Source organism: Lissotriton vulgaris, chromosome 10 (genome assembly GCF_964263255.1).
Source record: "Lissotriton vulgaris chromosome 10, aLisVul1.2, whole genome shotgun sequence".
Taxonomy (NCBI): domain Eukaryota; kingdom Metazoa; phylum Chordata; class Amphibia; order Caudata; family Salamandridae; genus Lissotriton; species Lissotriton vulgaris.
Window position 1 is genome coordinate 1,011,495,338 of NC_141698.1, and position 14,581 is coordinate 1,011,509,918.

Here is a 14,581-nt window from a genome sequence, read left to right on the forward strand (position 1 = left end):
CAGCTTCTATCTTCGTGGGACAGCTCGATCCTCCTTCCTGGTCGCCGACAACGCCTCCTGGTCCGTGAGATCTCCGAGCACAGCGTCACCCACTCACCTTGTCGAGGTGGCTACCATCCGGTGCCCTCCTGGTGCCCACTGACTACTGGCTAGTAGTCTCGAACTTGGTCCCCTCTGCTTTCAGGTGTCATCTTCCATCGATCCAGGCTTGGATCCACCGAACTTTCTTCACTGGTCGCCTGCCAGCAACTTCTTTCTTCCAGGCTCCTGGTCCGTCAACGAGGATTCCCGACGTCTTTTGAGTCCTATGCAGCTGCAGCCCCTGGGCTAGGTAACTTCGGCATTTCGGTGCCCCAGCATAGCCTCACTATCCAAGGGTCAGAATCTACTTTCGTTTTCTCCCTACCAGGTCGGGTTCGCCCGAGAACACTAACTTTGCAATTTCTAGCTACCATAGACTTTGTCCCGCATCTCGCGTGAGAGTGCACACACTGCACCCGAGTCCCCTGGGTCTCCTAGAAGTAATCTAACGATTCTATAGTCAAGTCCTAGCGATTCCAAAGCCTATTAGTACTATACTTACCTGCTAGTAATTTCGCATTCCACTTTTCTAGTATATGGTTTTCCGTGCCCCTCGGGCATTTGTATATACTGTGCTAACTTAAGTATTTTTGAAAGAGTTTTGGTTTGTGCTTAGTACCCTGTCCTCATAAAGAGTACAGGGCTGTTGTGATTCTTAATAAATAACTGTTTATTTTCATAACACTTGTGTGGTGTCCTTTCACTTGGTGTTGAAGGGGTATATGTGGTATAACAGCTGGCTTAACACGCCCTCTCGAGTCTTTTAGCCTTAGACTGCTCGTATCCACGCTACTAGGATAGCTGGTCTATAAGGTTGACTTACAACCAATCATCAATAAGGGTTGCTGGACTGATACATAGTGTTCACTAGAATAGTGAGCACTGCATATCAGGCCACCTTCTCACATTGGTGAGCAGCGGTTGGGATTTGAGCTTGCTGTTGTTTTACCACACGTATCCTAAGAATATCTTGTTGAAAGATCACATAAGTACTGTTAGTACATATAACTAAGCTTAGAATACTCTGAGTTCTACTGAACCAGCTGTTGCAGCTCCTCAAGGCTTAGCACACCTTGGCTGCAACTCTTAGCAAGGGATCAGTAGGTAAACCCATAGTGTAGGTAGGTGCATCACTTACACCACACTAGAAACAGTATGTCGGACAAAGGAGGAAACTCGGAGTCTCCCCTTGTGTCAGCTGACCCTCCACAGGTCATCCCTTCAAGATATACTGTGCTGAGCTTCAAGGAGTTAAGACAGGTGTGTCACTCCAGGAAGATCAAGCAGGGGTCTAACCCCACAACTTCCTTTCTGATTGGTCTCTTGGAGACTTATGATGCCAGAAAAGCTGAGACCCTTCTTAGCTCTTCTAATCCAGAAGGAGGCATGCCTCCCCTTGAGGGAACCAGAGGTGACCCTGACCTCATCCACCTCTCAACTGAGAACGAAGATGTGGAGGAGGATGAGGATGAGGCTCCCTCTGGAGATGAGGCAGATAAGGGACAGGTAGAAGTCGTTAGACTAAGCAGGTCCAACTTAAGCAAACATGACAGTGGTACTGGGGGACCACTGGGGCCACTATCAGGTCAGCTTAACATTGGGAATGGACGAGCCAGATCTCTGTCAAGAGGTTCTGGCAGATCCCTTCAAACCAATGGCTCTCAAAACTCTTCTCAAAGAGGGATGACATCCCCTCAGAGGAGAGTGTATGAAGCAAAAGAAAGGGCAGCCAATCTAAGGATTGAAAGGGAAGAACTTGCCCTGGCCAAAGAAAGGCTTGCCTTTGCTAGAGAGCAACAGTTAAGTGGGGTAGTCCCCACTGGTGGCAGCGTTGTACCTAGCAATAGGGAAAGGAGTTTTGACACAAAACACCTTGGTAAGATAGTGCCCCCCTTTAAACAAGGGGATGACATCCACAAATGGATTACTGCTTTGGAGAGGGCCTGCACTGTGCAAGGTGTTCCCCAGACTCAGTGGGCAGCTATCTTGTGGCTCTCCTTTGAAGGTAAAGGAAGAGACAAGCTCCTCACCACCAGGGTAGAGGATGCTAACAATTACCAAGTCTTGAAGAATACACTGGTTGAAGGGTTTGGCCTAACCACTGAGCAGTACAGGGTGCTGTTCAGGGATACCCAGAAAACTCAGTCTCAAGATTGGTCTGACTTTGTAGATTGTGCCACTAAGGCTTTGGAGGGCTGGTTGCTGGGCAGTAAGGTTACTGATTACACAGGATTGTATAATTTGATCATGAGAGAACACATTTTAAACAATTGTCAGAACCAGTTGTTGCATCAGCATCTTGTTGACTCAGATCTGACCTCTCCCCAAGAATTGGGAAAGAAGGCAGACAGATGGGTTAGAACAAGAGTTAAACAGAACCAGGGCCAGAATCAAGGTGGTCAGAAGAAAGCAGACCAGAAGGGTAAAGATTCTAAGGGGGAACAAAATGACCAGAAGTCTTCGACAGGTCCCCAACAACCCAAAGAGGGTGGGGGTCAGGCTCCCCAGAAGAAGAAAAACCAAGAAGGCCAATCTAAAAGGTGGTGCCAATACTGTAAAAGTAAAACTCACTGGTTTAGTGAGTGCACCAAGAAAGGAGGAGGGCAGACTCCTGCCACTGCAGCCCCTAAGGCACCTGTGCCCCCTAGTACAGTCAGCAGTGGTAGTGCACCTCCCAAGGGTTTAGTAGGGTTAACCCTGGGTTCTGAGGGGTGTGACAACCTAGTTGGTACACTCACTCAGGCTGTCCTTGTCAGTACAGGGGATATGGATATGTCCCCTGACATAAGTCCCAATACTTTGGGCAAATACAGACAGACACCTTTCATTAATGGAAAAATGGCTCAGGCCTATAGGGACACTTGTGCCAGTGTCACAATGGTGACACCTAACTTTGTGGACCCTGGACAGATCATGCCAGGTACAGAATTCCTGGTGACCAATGCAAGCAATGTCAGTACCAATCACAGTATGGCAATTGTAGCTTTCTCCTGGGGAGGGGTAACTGGCCAAAAGAAGGTTGTAGTTAGTTCAGACCTCCCAGTGGATTGTTTGTTGGGCAATGATTTGGAGTCATCACAATGGTCAGAAGTGGAGCAGAGGACTCACATGGAAATGTTAGGTTTGCCAGCACATGTGTTTGCTGTGACCAGGTCACAGGCCAGAAAATGCCCCACTGAAAAGGTGCTGGATCCTGGAACAATGGACCAGACACCCTCCAAGAAAAAGAGCAGTAGGGTTAAGGCTGTGCCTTCCCCCTTGCCCCAGGTTGAGGATCAAGTCTCAGAGGAGGCTGACCTACAGGAATTGAGGGAAACTGAGCCCAGAGAGTTTGAACTTGATCAAGTTGAATTCTTGGGTTCAGGGGGACCCTCTAGGGAAGACCTGGGGAAGGACCAGTTAAGCTGCCCTTCTCTTGAACCCCTCAGACAGCAGGCTGCTGCTGAGGCTGCTGGGAACGCCACAGGTACCCACAAGGTATACTGGGAAGATGGACTCCTGTACACTGAGTCAAGAGACCCCAAGCCTGGCATGACCAGGAGGCTGGTTGTACCCTTGTCTCAGAGAGGTTTCCTACTTACCTTGGCCCATGAGATTCCCTTAGCAGGTCACTTAGGCCAGACAAAGACTTGGGACAGGCTTGTCTCACACTTTCACTGGCCTCACATGAATGAGGATACCAAGGAGTTTTGTCGCTCCTGTGTCACTTGCCAAGCCAGTGGTAAGTCAGGTGGCACAACAAAGGCCCCCCTTATACCAATGCCTGTGGTGGGCGTGCCCTTTGAAAGAGTGGGGATTGACATTGTTGGTCCAATGGAACCCCAGACAGCATCAGGGCACAAGTTTATACTGGTGGTAGTGGATCATGCCACCAGGTATCCTGAAGCTATTCCACTTAGGACCACCACAGCCCCTGTGGTGGCAAGGGCCCTAGTTGGAGTGTTCTCCAGAGTGGGCTTCCCTAAGGAGGTTGTCTCTGACAGAGGTGCAAACTTCATGTCAAGCTACTTAACTGCTATGTGGAAGGAGTGTGGTGTCAATTACAAATTCACTACACCCTATCATCCACAATGCAATGGGCTTGTTGAAAGGTTCAACAGGACCCTAAAAGGGATGATTCATGGACTACCTGAAAAGCTCAGGCGTAGATGGGATGTCCTGATTCCCTGCCTTCTGTTTGCTTACAGAGAGGTCCCACAAAAGGGGGTTGGCTACAGCCCTTTTGAACTTTTGTATGGGCATCCTGTGAGAGGCCCCCTGTGTTTGGTGAAGGAAGGATGGGAAAGACCTCTCAAAAAGCCTGCAACCAGCATAGTGGACTATGTACTTGGTCTCCGCTCCAGGATGGCTGAGTATATGGAGAAGGCATCTGAAAACCTTAAGGCCAGTCAAGAACTTCAAAAAACTTGGCATGACCAAAAGGCTGTCCTGACTGTTTACCAGCCTGGACAGAAGGTGTGGGTGTTGGAGCCAGTGGCCCCAGCAGCACTCAAAGACAAATGGTCTGGGCCCCACACAATTCTTGAGCAAAAGGGAGAGGTCACCTACCTGGTGGACCTTGGAACTCCCAGGAGCCCCCACAGGGTGCTCCATGTCAACAGGCTCAAAGCATATGTCGACAGGAAGGACATGAGCTTGCTCATGGCCATAGATGAGGGACAGGAGGAAGAGAGTGACCCTCTCCCAGACCTGCTCACTCAGAATCCTGATGATGGGTCAGTAGATGGTGTTGTCTTTTGTGGCAGCCTCTCTGAGCATCAACAGAAAGACTGTAAACAGGTTCTTCAGTCTTTCAGACATATGTTCTCTCTGACACCCAGTCAGACCAATTGGTGTACCCATGAGGTTGACACTGGTGACAGCCTACCTGTCAAGAGTAAAATCTACAGGCAGCCTGATCATGTTAGAGACTGCATAAAAACTGAAGTGCAGAAAATGTTGGAGTTGGGAGTCATTGAACCCTCCGATAGCCCTTGGGCTAGCCCAGTAGTTCTAGTGCCAAAGCCTCACACCCAGGGTGGTAAGAGAGAGATGAGGTTCTGCGTAGACTACAGGGGTCTCAATGCAGTCACTAAGACTGATGCCCACCCAATACCAAGGGCAGATGAGCTGATAGATAGATTGGCTTCTGCCAACTACTTAAGCACATTTGACTTAACAGCTGGGTATTGGCAAATCAGGTTAGCTGAGGATGCCAAGCCCAAGACAGCATTTTCAACCCCTGGTGGGCATTATCAATTTGTGGTAATGCCCTTTGGTCTGAAAAATGCACCTGCCACCTTCCAAAGGTTGGTGAATCAAGTCCTTACTGGGCTGGATGACTTCTGTGCAGCATATCTAGATGATATTGCTGTCTTTAGCTCCACCTGGGAGGATCACCTGGTCCACCTGAGGAAAGTGTTAGAGGCTCTGCAAGCAGCAGGCCTCACTATCAAGGCCACCAAGTGCCAGATAGGGCAGACACAGGTTGTATACCTGGGCCACCTTGTAGGTGGAGGCCAGGTTCAGCCACTGGAGAGCAAAATACAGTCAATCAGGGACTGGGCTCCTCCAACCACCCAGACTCAGGTTCGAGCTTTCTTGGGCCTGACTGGTTACTATAGGAAGTTTGTCAGGAACTATGGATCAATTGTGACTCCATTAAATGAACTGACAAGTAAGAAAATGCCAAAAAAGGTTCAGTGGACAGCAGGCTGTCAAAAAGCATTCGATGACCTAAAGCAGGCCATGTGCACAGCACCTATCCTTAAGAGTCCAGACTACTCCAAACCATTCATTGTCCAAACAGATGCTTCTGAGTTGGGTGTGGGAGCTGTTCTATCTCAACTGAATTTTGATGGTCAAGACCAGCCCATTGCTTTTATAAGCAGAAGGCTGACCCCCAGAGAGAAGAATTGGTCAGCTATTGAGAGGGAGGCCTTTGCTGTGGTTTGGGCCCTGAAGAAGCTGAGGCCATACTTGTTTGGCACTCACTTCAAGATTCAGACCGACCATAAGCCCCTCTTGTGGCTAAATCAGATGAAGGGTGAAAACCCCAAACTGCTTAGGTGGTCCATTTCCCTACAGGGGATGGACTTTACAGTGGAACATAGACCTGGTACTGATCATGGCAATGCCGATGGGCTCTCCAGATATTTCCACTTAGAACAAGAAGACTCACCTGGTCAAGGTTAGCTTATTGTCCCAAAGTTTGGGGGGGGGGGGGGGGTCATGTAGGAGAGTAGGGTCTGCAATCCTATGATCACCCAGATTTTTTGCTTTTGTTTCACTGGTTTACGACTTTCTCTGGCTGTGGGCCTGCCAATCAGACCCACAGCCTGGCTGTTCTCTTTCTAAATTACAACATGTACCCTAGGTGCATTTACCAATTGGTACTGGGCCACCTTATCAGACCCTGTACCTCAGGGCATAGGTGTACCCAGGGCTGCCAGGGGCTGCAGCATGTATTATGCCACCCCTGGCTGGCCTCCTAAATCTGACACAACTGGCTGCATGACAGCTGGGGCAAAGTCGTGTAATCACTCTTTGCTGTAGGTGTAGTATACCTATACCTAACCCTAAAATGGACACACAGATTCCTATCAGTCACTCCTATGGCAGGCCTTGACAATCCTGAAGGCAGAGTGCTTGGAATCGTGTGAGATGGTGCTCTGGCATGAGCTGAGCCTGTCTGCAGCTTGCGGAACCAAGTCCTAATAGCTGTTCCATGATATCGCATACCATATACTCTTAAGTGCATTATAATCCTCGCGGTTAAATGCTAACTTTGGTATTGCTTTATCAAAACATGTCGAGTAAGGTGTCATACGAATTGGAATACTAACCCCTCGCCAATTCTGGCGACGGGGTTAGCATTCCACCCTTCTAGAGGGACACGACATGTATGTAACTGTGAACCCCGGTTAAAGTTAAGCGAAGCCTCAGCTCCACAAAATGGACGCTGCCACCACAGACACGAGTCTGACCCCCTGCAGCTGGGAGTCCTCCCAGCGAGGGGAGCCTGGACAAAGGGTTTCCTGTCAGGGGCGGTGCTAGCACCGTCCCAGACATGGTTTTGTGTATCCTGGGTAGGCAGGGCTTTTCAGGAAGGTGACTGCTGAGTGGCACCCCGGTGCTCACTACGCATAGGCCGGTCTGAACCAGTTCCAGGGGCACTCCAGCCCCTGGCCTGGGGAAGTCCGGCATGGCAGAGGGGTGTAACCACCCCCCTCCTAGTCCCACCCATAGGCAGGACCTAGTCACCGGGTCAGCCCCCTTTTTTAGTATAAAGATGGGAGCGGGCCCCCTGTTCAAATTAGATCATCTTTGGAATCAAGACACGACTTTCTACGAAAGGACTTCAAGATTTCTTCCTCAAGATTCTCCCTTGTGGCTAAGGAGTAGTCACCCTGCATCCGCAGGCACCATCCTAAAGAACACTGCGGTCTGCTGCAAGTCCTTCATCACGAATCCGACGACCCAGCTCGACGAGACCCGGCTTCCCTGGCACCTCTGACCTCTACTCACCTCTACAGCAAAGCTGAGAACCGTGAGTGCGACGAGACCTCGAGGGACCGACGATCGCCAAGACTGCACGACATCTTTACTGCAAGCCCACCGTGTCCTCCACGGGTGAGTGCTTTGGGGTCCGAGAAGCCCCGACCCTGCGCAGCTCCAGCACCCAAGGTCAGCCTCCCTGCATCTCCACGATCTGCGTGGGGCCCTTCTGCTGTTTGCTGTGCACCGCGTTGTTTGGCTACTAGCCGGCTGGCTTGTGGCCTTCTGAACGACGCCCGACGACATCACTGCTGCTGGTCTGGTTGCTCCAGACTGGCCCTTGCTTCCTTCTTGAAGAGAGGCACCCCGGACCCTCCTGGTCCACTCCAGACGCCATTTTAGGTCCACCGCGTGGGCTTGAATTTGCCAAGGCTTTGTTGCCCAATCCTGGGTCCAGCGACGCCGACAGCTTCTATCTTCGTGGGACAGCTCGATCCTCCTTCCTGGTCGCCGACAACGCCTCCTGGTCCGTGAGATCTCCGAGCACAGCGTCACCCACTCACCTTGTCGAGGTGGCTACCATCCGGTGTCCTCCTGGTGCCCACTGACTACTGGCTAGTAGTCTCGAACTTGGTCCCCTCTGCTTTCAGGTGTCATCTTCCATCGATCCAGGCTTGGATCCACCGAACTTTCTTCACTGGTCGCCTGCCAGCAACTTCTTTCTTCCAGGCTCCTGGTCCGTCAACGAGGATTCCCGACGTCTTTTGAGTCCTATGCAGCTGCAGCCCCTGGGCTAGGTAACTTCGGCATTTCGGTGCCCCAGCATAGCCTCACTATCCAAGGGTCAGAATCTACTTTCGTTTTCTCCCTACCAGGTCGGGTTCGCCCGAGAACACTAACTTTGCAATTTCTAGCTACCATAGACTTTGTCCCGCATCTCGCGTGAGAGTGCACACACTGCACCCGAGTCCCCTGGGTCTCCTAGAAGTAATCTAACGATTCTATAGTCAAGTCCTAGCGATTCCAAAGCCTATTAGTACTATACTTACCTGCTAGTAATTTCGCATTCCACTTTTCTAGTATATGGTTTTCCGTGCCCCTCGGGCATTTGTATATACTGTGCTAACTTAAGTATTTTTTAAAGAGTTTTGGTTTGTGCTTAGTACCCTGTCCTCATAAAGAGTACAGGGCTGTTGTGATTCTTAATAAATAACTGTTTATTTTCATAACACTTGTGTGGTGTCCTTTCACTTGGTGTTCAAGGGGTATATGTGGTATAACAGCTGGCTTAACACGCCCTCTCGAGTCTTTTAGCCTTAGACTGCTCGTATCCACGCTACTAGGATAGCTGGTCTATAAGGTTGACTTACAACCAATCATCAATAAGGGTTGCTGGACTGATACATAGTGTTCACTAGAATAGTGAGCACTGCATATCAGGCCACCTTCTCACAGGGGGGGCCCGGGATGTGTTGCACTGCGTCCCGTCCCCCGTGGTCTACCTCTCAGGGCTGCCCCCGTTCACCCGCCGTCAAGTCCGGTGCCCAGGGCTGGGTCGCAGTCCGTCTCTCCGCTCTCCCGGCAATGGAGGCTGCCTGGTAGCTCCGCCTGCAGTGGCGCACCCGGTGGCCCTTCCTTCTAGCGGTCGCGGCCGCCGCGCACCGCAGCCGAGGGTCAAGGAGCTTCTCCCGCTGTGGGGGGTATCGCCGTCGGAGATGTCCGAGACGGCGGCCGCGCCCCTTCCGTGTGCTCCGGGTGTGTGGACCGCTGCGCAGCCCTCGGTCAATCAAGGCTTCGTCGCGGCCGCCATCTTGCGCGCCGCCGTCTCTCCCTCCGCTCCGGTGGCCGCTGCGATCGGCGGCCGATCTCGGCGCTGCAGTACCGCCAGCAGCTCAGACCCTGCCCAGCCAGTCACCATCAGGTCCGCTATCGGCGCCGGGGCACACACAGGTTCTCCTGCCCCGTTTTCAGGAGTATCGTGGGGAAGAGGCACGGAGCTCCGGGCTCACGCCGCCATCTCCCTCAGCGCTCAAGCCACGCCTAGGTATTACCATTCAATAGCACAAACAGACTCTGAGGGTTGAAATTGCACTCTACTAATATGTTTGTGGATAAAAAATAAAGACTCTTAGGAATGTTCATCTACAAACAGTGGTGTTGTGTTCCTCTAAACAGGTAGATTACAACAAAAAGTAGGACCTCTTGAATAGCACTGCTATACAAACATCCATTTCACCTGGAGACACCATCATATGGCCATGCAATTCTAAAATGACTGCTGACTGGCACCACTGACTCTGTAACCCCAGGAGATTGAGCTTGTCTCAGCTGCCTTGCTTGCTGCAGGCATAATGACCAGCTGACAACCTACACCCCTCCATTTAAGTTGGCGTACTTTCTGACATTGTGGCGTGTGCTAGAAATATAAACGAATTGCAGTCTACTTGGAAGATTCCCCCTACCAGAAACCTTTGAAGAGAACATTCTTGTTTCCTGGTTCTTTTTGAAGAAGAAATGTAAGGTGGCAGGCAGTACTTTTAGAAGACCAGGTAGTAGAGTACAGTAAGATGAGAGAAAGTGCTGAAAGGAAAAGGTTTGATTTGGGAAGAAGACAGAAGATGTACTTTGAGTGGAGGGTTGGACAATTGTGAAAGGGAGAAAGATGGGGAGGCGAAAAGTTGAGGATAGATGGATGAAGGAAGATCAATATTTATTAACCCCTTGGCCGCAGCAGTAATTCCGCCGCGGCGCTGGGGAGGAGAGGGGGCCGCGCGGCGCCGCCATGCTAGTGACAGAACCACTCCGTCACGAGCCACATGCGCGCTGTGCTTGTGACAGAGTCGTTCCGTCCCGGCCCCGCCCGCTCAATAGAACGCACCGCGCAGGCGTGGAATTGATGCCGCGCAGGCGCGGCGGCCGGGTAGTAGCGGAACCATTCTGTCACCAGCACAGCGCGTCCGTGGCTGGTGACGGAGTGGTTCCGTCACCAGCACAGAAAGGGTTAAACAAAGTAGTACTTAGCACAGGGGCTCAACGTTTTTATTAGTGGTCAGCTGTGTGCTGCCAAACGCCAGGGTTAACAATACCTTGACTGATTACTTGTAAAGACCGGTTCCGAGGCTGTGTATTAAAAGTTTGTTTGACAATTATGGAGAACTCCAAGGTTAGGGTATAGTGAGAGAAGTCATTTTAATGATTGTTCTCTATAAAAAACTCAAGACATGTTCTTTATGACCTAGAAATGTTCATGTTGCTTCATATATAAGAGGCAGTAATGTGGAGCAGGCGAGTGCAGATATATATGTTTGAGGTAGCAGATTTAGAGCTTAGGGCACTGAGTACCAGGACAGGCAGTGAGAGCAGCTGAGGGCCTGGAGACTGCACATCTTCTCCCAAGTGTCAACAATAAGACTTGTAATGATCCTACCTTAACATGCTCATAGCTAAAGAGGGACAACTAGAGAGGGAGGGATAGTAGGGCTGCTGGAAACACAGAGACCATCAGGGTTAGACATGTCAGATTCTAGGAGGTGATAGGTAGAATGAAAGGTTAGCAGAAGGATGTTGGATATTTTCACAAAAGGTGTTACTATTTTATATTCTGCATTTTCTAATGTTCATTGTTAAATTGCAAGTTTGTGTATCTGGTCTTTGCTGTGGCAGCACCATGGATACTTATACTTTCAGATTAGGTTTAGTGTTTAGGGCTGCTGTGCGGTCAACATCTTATCAAATGTGTGTTACAATTGAGAGTATGGAAGTGTCAAAACCAAGAATATTTGAGGAGCTGGAACTCGGGGTTGCTGTGCATTATGTTGAGACTCATTCATAAGGGTCCAGTGTATTTTAGAATATATAATTTTCCATTACCTGTCCTAGAATATAGAACTCGATATTATACATCATGCCAGGTCTACTGCCCCAATGTGCATTAAAATGACAAATTTAACAGTGCTAAATTGCTGTCCCAATTAGTAATTTCGACACGTGCTCTGAAGTTCACACCCCCTACAATTCAAAATCTTAGCGCCCCACCCCCAAAAGAAGTCTGAGTCTAGTTGCGCCCTGAAGCTGTGTACATTCTCCAGCAAAGTTATAAAGCATTGTGAAGGCTTAGTTAGGTGGCATATAGTGCTTTAATAAATATGCAATGCCTGCATTTACTGCAATCTCTGTAAAATGTAGAGTGGAGCCATGGTTCTCACCGGCACACAATTCTCGAATACTGTATGTGGAATCAGAGATAGAACACTGGTTGGAAGGTGTAGCCTTACGGCTAGAATGGTCAACCTTGTAGCTGGGGAACTGGGTTCGAGTCTCTGCAACAACGCTCAACCTCCTGTGATTCTGGACAAATCACTTAACCTCACAAAAATGAATGTGTCCATCTGTAACAAAACTGGGGCTCATGTAAAGCACTCTGATACCCAATTTCTATGGTTTAGTTCACGTTATATAAAACTCTAAAAACATTTTTTTTTAAACACTGCGAGTAATGGGGCTTTAACATATTGTTGGAAAGTGGATTATTACTAGGAGCAAATGTATATCTGCCACTCGCAATAAGGCCACTAACACAGCCTAGGGCTCAGAATAGGTCTTAGAAAATTATTCCCATGCTCAACCCTTGGTAGTTTGGAAGTGAGCAGGCTGGCTTAACTTCAAAGACAGGTACGTAAAGCATTTAAAAACACCAATTCATTCAATAATTAAGACAACACACAAGAAAAATCCAACACTAATTTATAAAAATAGGAAATGTTTTTATCTGTAAAATTACACCCAAACTAAACAAATCCAATATAGGGAACCAGAGATATGAATTTTTAAAAGATTTAGCACTATGTAGCACATAGAAACCCAAAGCGCCTATTAGGACATCTGGTCACGCTAGACTGGGTCAAAGTCAAAGTTTCAGGCTGACCACGATGGAGCCCTCCGCGGCTACCCCTCCCGGTGGGTTTGGTCAAAGTTTTTACCTTCTGACTTAGAAACTTTCCCGAGCTTTTCTTTCCAGGGTCCCTCAAAGCTCTCAGCCAGTCCGGATTCAGTGAGGGTTTGCCCGCTTTCCATGACACGAGCTCCCGGTCAAACATATGAAAGTCAGACTTCTGGAGCTTTCCAGCGGGACGGGCCAAGGATCCAGGCCGGCTCACGGCTAAAGGTGGGCTGCTTGGTTCTCGCGGTAGGTTCCAGTCACCTTTTCTAAGTTTGGACTTAGAAACCTTTACACAGGTTTTTCTTTGATGCTCTTCACCATGCCAGATTCGGTGAGGGTTCGCCAGCTTGGGTTTCAGCCTACTCCCGGTCAAACTCTGGAAGTCAGAACTCCAGAGCATTTCAGCGAGACAAACCTGAATGGCAGGCCGGCTTGCGGTTGAGGGTTGCTGGCTTGGCTGGCCAGATCGAGTCGGTCCACTTATGGAGCTTTTTTCCAAAGTTGCTCCAAACTTCTGGAACTTCTTCCTGAAGTTTCCCAAAGGGTCCTAAAGTGTCCAAAACTTACTCCAAGTGTCTAGAAGCTTTAAGATGGTCCTTGAAAGTTATGGACTTCAGTTCCCACAATCCGCTTGAACAAAACCCTTACAGATCCATTGGTAGTACTCCAGGCTAAGGATACTTGGTTGTGATGTTCCTGGTGAGCTCTGTTTACCTGTAGCTTGCAGCAAGTCCACTCTTTAGTTTCTTTAAAGCAAATTAGCCCAGAGGGCTGTAGTTCTGGATGGTGCAGTAGGGGCAATCTTCAAAGTACAGGGCCTGGTTGATGCACATAAAACTCCACAGTGTGGACACTTCTTGCTCGCTTATGTTTCAAGCAGCAGATCTGAGAGGCTCTGCCCCTCTCACATACTTATTCCAAGTTCTCCGGGTCAAGCCAGAGGACACTTCTGTCCAGTGAGGTGCAGGCCAACACCCCAGGGTATGACCACATCCTCCAAAGGATAGAGCTATTTCCTCCCCGAGAGCTCTAGTTACCCAAAATTCATCATGGCGGATTTCCTAGCAGGGAGAAAACTGGCTAAACAGACCTCCAGGGTGGCTAATCTCCATAGACTCTCCCCCTTGCAACTGCTCATTACTTCCTTAAACCTAGCATCTGGCTGGGATCAAACTGTCTCCTCCTTCCATTGAAGTATATTGTTTACGGCCCTTTCCCCTGTTCTGGCATTCCTGTGTAGCAGAACCCTGCCCTCCCAGAAGAGCTAGCTAACCCCAGGGGCTCTTATCACCTCATCAAAAGAGCCTGGCTAATCCACTTAACTCTGACCTATCAGGAAACTGGAAGGGTGGATTTTGGCTTACAGACAAGAAAGTCTTAAAACTTCTTGTCTGTACATTTTAGGAGAAATTTGACAATACCATATTATTGGATTTATCAATACCATTCTGGGAAGTCATTGAATGCAATTTTTATGATTCTCCTAGCGGGACTTATTAGTTAATAACTTCTTGCTATGTTACCTTATGTGGCAGGGGATTTGCAGTGGGAAAAAATACTTGGTCCATTTTTCCTACCCCAGGGGTTATAAAAACACCTTTTATAAGAACCCTGTCTATTTCCAAAGCACCCCCCCCCCCCCCCGGAACACCTAGGGGAGACTTTAGGGGTTCTGAATATGAAAAGATATTGCCGATCCTCCCTCCAAAGTTCTCCTATAATAAAAGTCGATTTTTGTGACGCACTTTATCACAATGTGAGGAGTGAAATGTGCAATTTCAGTTAACCTAGGGCATACAAAACTAATTTCATAAGGGTCCTCCTCATAAATACATGAATCCCCACTCCTGTGACACCTAGGGGAGACCCTGGGGGTACCTAATATGCCCAAACATTGTAGTTTATCCATTTTTAAACCCCCTCAAACACCAAAGTTTAGTTTGGGCACAATTTGCATTTTGAAAGCAGTCCTGCAACACAGGGTTGCTTTTAAACTGACCTCAGGTTTCAGCAGTGCACACATGCAAGTGCAGAAAGGGCTACTGGCTTCTAAACCGCCATGCCTTATTATATACTAGGGACTTA